This window comes from Tupaia chinensis, unplaced genomic scaffold, assembly GCF_000334495.1.
Source record: "Tupaia chinensis unplaced genomic scaffold, TupChi_1.0 Scaffold143644_1, whole genome shotgun sequence".
Taxonomy (NCBI): Eukaryota; Metazoa; Chordata; class Mammalia; order Scandentia; family Tupaiidae; genus Tupaia; species Tupaia belangeri.
Genome location: NW_006203492.1, coordinates 580,778 through 585,358, shown reverse-complemented (window position 1 = coordinate 585,358; position 4,581 = coordinate 580,778).

The following is a 4,581-nucleotide window of genomic DNA, read 5'->3' as shown; positions in this document are numbered from 1 at the left end:
AGTGTCCAGCGCCTTAACCACCACGCCCCCTGCTGGGCCCCTATTGTCCATAAACTTCCTGAAGGCCCCTAGTTTGGGCTCTGTCCTGTTCCTCCGTCAGCCCCGGAGGCCCCGGGATTGCTGAGAGGTCAGGTCTCAGGACAGTCCTGTTCCCCCGCCCCAGGGCCAGGGGCCCCAGATGTTTCTGTGGGACTCAGATGACTTCCTGGGGGAATGGCCGTGCCCCAGGGTGTGCCGGGCCGGGCGTGTGCGCAGGTGCACGGGTGACTGTCCAGAGAGCCCTGTTGGGGGTCTCTGCCCCAGCCCGGCCCAGCTGCCCCTCCAGGCCCCCCTTGTCCTCCTACTTCCTCATTTCTGTTCTCCTGCTCAGCCGACCACGACTTCACCCCTCTCCAGACGAACCCACCACGCCATTCTCTGCCTGGTGAGCCTCACCCCTTCCTCGGCCCCCAGCCCGCGGCCACAGGGCCTTCTTCCTCTGATCTTTCCTTCCTCGTCTTTTCTTTTACTTTGTTTTTTAGTCTTGCTATACGGTGTGTGCACGCAGCAGAGAGAGACACAGAGACAGAGAGAGACAGAGGGAGAGTAAAGAATAGCCACCAGTGGGGATGGCCACACCACACTCTCTTCTCCTCCACCGCCTCTCACAATTCCGGGCGCGCGGGACCCGCAGATGGTGCGATGGTTTCGTGGCTGGGCTCCTTTGGAGTCGACGGCAGTTCAAGTCCTAGACCCGTCGGCTTAAAACTCACACCCGGGCAGACCAGCAGTTGGCATCATGGCTATGTCGCTGGACCCCCATGTAATTGACCGCGGTTCGCGTCCCGGACCCGGTGGCTTAAACTCACGCCGGGCGTGTGTGTGTGTGCGTGCCCAGGATCCCGAGAGGAGAATGGAGGAGAAGGGATTGCGGCGTGGCCATCCCCCTGGGGGGTGATTTCTCACTTTCTGTCTCTATGTCTCTCTCTGTCTGTCTGGCGAGCACACACGCCCTATAAAAAAGAAAGGAAAGGAGGAAAAGGCAATTTGAGGCGTCCGGGGAAATGAAAATGTTAGGCAGGCTGACTTTACTCAGAACGCAGTCACTGACGGCCGGGAGATGGTATCAGAGTCGGGACCCTGGTTGCAACATGGTGTTACCATGTTGCAAGACGCTACCTTGGACAGGAGCCAGACCAAGGGTGCCTGGGGTCTTCGTGTTCTTTTCTTGCAACCGCAAGTGACAATCTTCTCAAAAGCGTGTGTCCTTTCTTAGGTTTACTTCCTCCGCGAGCGAGGGAGACAGAGAGAGAGAGACAGGGCCCCAGTCGGGCCTGGACGCTGGGACCCGTGCCTCGCTGCAGCCCGCCCTGGAGCGTGGGCTGGTGTGACCTGTGTCCTCCCAGAGGGCTCCAGACCCAGCCGGGGGCTCCACACAACCTCACGTCACGTTCTACAAGTGCACCGCCACCTAGCCCCTGTCGGCTTTCTGTTTTCCCTGCCAGAGGGTGCGTCTGCTTATCAGAGAGAGACAGAGAGAGACAGAGAGAGAGAGAAAGTGCCCCTCGGTTTCGCGTGCCCACGCTACCATCGTGTGCATGTATGCACACACGCCTGGCATGTTTTCCAAGCCTCCGGGGCTGGGATTCGAACTGCTACTGGCCAGGTGGAATCGGGTTTTACACGCACAGTACTTAACCACTCAAGGCAGGGGCCAGCTTGAGTTTTCTGTTGGATTAGAGGTTTTTGCTCTAGGGCACATGTACTGGCCGGAGAGACACAGAGACAAAGATGCAGAGAGCAAGAAATCATCCCCAGGGGGGATGGCCACGCCGCAATCCCTTCCAGGATTTGAACCGTGATCGACTACGTGGGAGTCCAGCGATGTCACCATCACAGGAGGCGGGTGACAGGGAGGGAGGCCCCAGCGGCATCCCCAGCTGCAGGTCTTTCCTGTGCAGGAAGGAGGACCCCACCCGGATGGAACGGGAGGTGCGGCGGACATGGTGCTGCTGAAACCTTGAAGGAGATGCGGGGGCCATTGGAGAGAGACACAGAGACAGGCAGAGACCAGGTAGATGTGGTCTCCAGATACACTGGGCGGGGCCAACCGGGGTGGTGGTTACGTGGCTGGACTCCCAGCTGGGTGAGTGCGGTTCAAGTCCCAGACCCGGTGGCTTGAAAATCACGCTGGGCATTGGGACCAGCAGGTGGCCTAGTAGTGATGGCCGGACTCCCACATGACCGACTGCGGTTCGAGTCCCGGACCTGGTGGCTTAAACTCACGCCGGGTGCGTGTGCACGTGTACCCAAGATCCCGAGAGGAGAATGGAGGAGAAGGGATTGCGGCGTGACCATACCCCCCCAGGGGGTGATCTCTCTATTTCTCTATCTCTGTCTCTCTCTCTTTCTCCACTAAGGAAAAAACCTCTATATCAAACAATTGTTTAAAAATACACTCGATAGGAAAGATGGAGGAGAGAGGGTAAGAGCGGAGGGCCCAGGGGTCTTGTTTCTTTTTTTGTTTCTTTTTTAAATAATGCTTTTAATTTAATTTTATTAGTTTTTTAGGGTTTTGGCTTTTTTTTTTTTTTTCTGTTTTGTTTTGTTTTTTATTTTGACCAGAAAGAGACACAGAGAGAGGGAAAGTGAGGAGGTCAGCTGCCAGGTCTGAGACTCGAACCATGGTCAGTTATGTGGGAGCACCCCAACCACCATGCCATGTTGTTTACTCCTTTTTTTTCTTTTAAGAATGATTATAATTTAACTTTATTTATTTATTTAAATTTGAACAGAGAGGGACAGGGTGAGAGAGAGAGAGAGAGGGAAAGTGAGAAAGCAAGTCTCCAGGTCCGGGACTCAAACCATGGCTGGCCCTGTGGGAGTCCAGCGCCCTGAACCTCCAGGCCCTGCGCGACCTGCAGCGTCGGCCCAGTTCCAGGTGCGGAGGGTGTCCCCTGGCAGCCAGAAGCTTGGCCTCTCCGGAGGGGACGGCTTGGCTCAGTCGCTCAGAGAACCCGGGAAAGTGCCCAGCACCCGGGTCAGCCCGCGTAGTGCCGCCGTCCAGGGAAGATGGAGAAGCCCCAAAGCCACGTGTCCCGGGGGAGCAGGGTCCGGGTTCCGACTCTGTCCCTGTGGAGAACCCGCACACGTGAGATCTCTCCGAGGCCCAGGTGTGCAGCCGGCCAGGGTCCCATCCACCACCCACCTGCCCCCCCAGCCTGTCCGTCTGTCCATCAGCCCCGAGGCAGGAGCGATCGTCCCACCTTAGGTCGAGGGCCCCTGAGCGGGGTGGGACGGCAAAGTCCCCCCCGGCGGGTTAAGGCCATGGCTCTCCCGGCCATCTGGACAGAAGGGGAAGTTGAAGTCAGCCTGGAGAGCCGGGGCAAGGTCGGGGTTGCTCTGGGGGTTGATGGGCTGGGGCAGAGGGGCGGACGGTGTCTCGCTTCCTACTCCGGGAGCGTCTCAGAATAAAGAGGCCCCTGTGGGCAGGGCCTGGAACCCGGGGCCAGGCCCCCTGTGCTAGTGAGGGATTGAAGTTGGTGAGGCTTCCCCCTCCTTCCCTCTGTCCGTCCTGACTTCCTATGAACATCCGGTTATTGTAGACGGTAAAGGTGAGCAAAAAAACAAAATGGACATTCTTTTTATAAAAAAAATAAAAGAATTATTTATTTAATTGCATTTTGTTGTTGTTGGGAGTTTTGTTTTTTGCTATAGGCCGTGTGCACTCGCTGGAGACACAGAGAGACAGAGAGACAGAGAGACAGAAAGCGAGAAATCTTCCCCCGGGGAGGGATGGCCATGCCACAACCCCTTCCCCTCCATTCTCCTCTCGGGATCTTGGGGACACACGCACACGCGCCCGGAGTGAGTTTCAGCTGGTGGGTCCGGGACGTGAACTATAATTGACGACATGGGAGTCCAGCATTACACCACCTCCTGGTCCCTATTATTATTATTATTTAAATTTTGCTGTAGGGCAGGTACGCTCACCAGACACACAGAGAAAAGGGGAGTGAGAAAGCAGGCCGCCAGGTCTGGCACTCGAACCGTGGTTAGCCACGTGGGAGTCCAGCGCCTCAACCACCACGCCCCCTGCCGGCCCTGTGCACGTTATTTTCAGAGACATGCAGCCCCATAAGGTTGCCGGAGGCTCCTGACTTCGTCCATCCCAGGGAGATGGCAAACCCGGAGAGCCAGCGTCAATGGAGGAGGCAGCCGGCTTCCGTACGTCCCCGAGGGGCCTGGTGGGGAAGGGGCTTACGGGACGCCAAAGAGCCATAAGCTCTGGACCCTCCGGCTGGAACTTTGGGAAGAGGGTCTTTGCAGATGCCATCAAGTTAGAATAAGCCCCTCCTGGGTTAGGGGGACCCTAAACGCAAGGACCAGGGTCCCCGTAAGAGACAGAAGGGGAGACACAGACACAGAGGAGAAGCCACGTGAGACGGAGGTAGAGACGGGAGTGGTGTAGCAATCAGCCAAAGGACGCCTGGAGCCCCCCGGGAGCTGGGGGAGGAGGAAGGAGCCTCCCCTGGGAGCTGGGAGCTGGGAGAGGAGGAAGGAGCCTCCCCGGGAGCTGGGAGCGGAGGAAGGAGCCTCCCC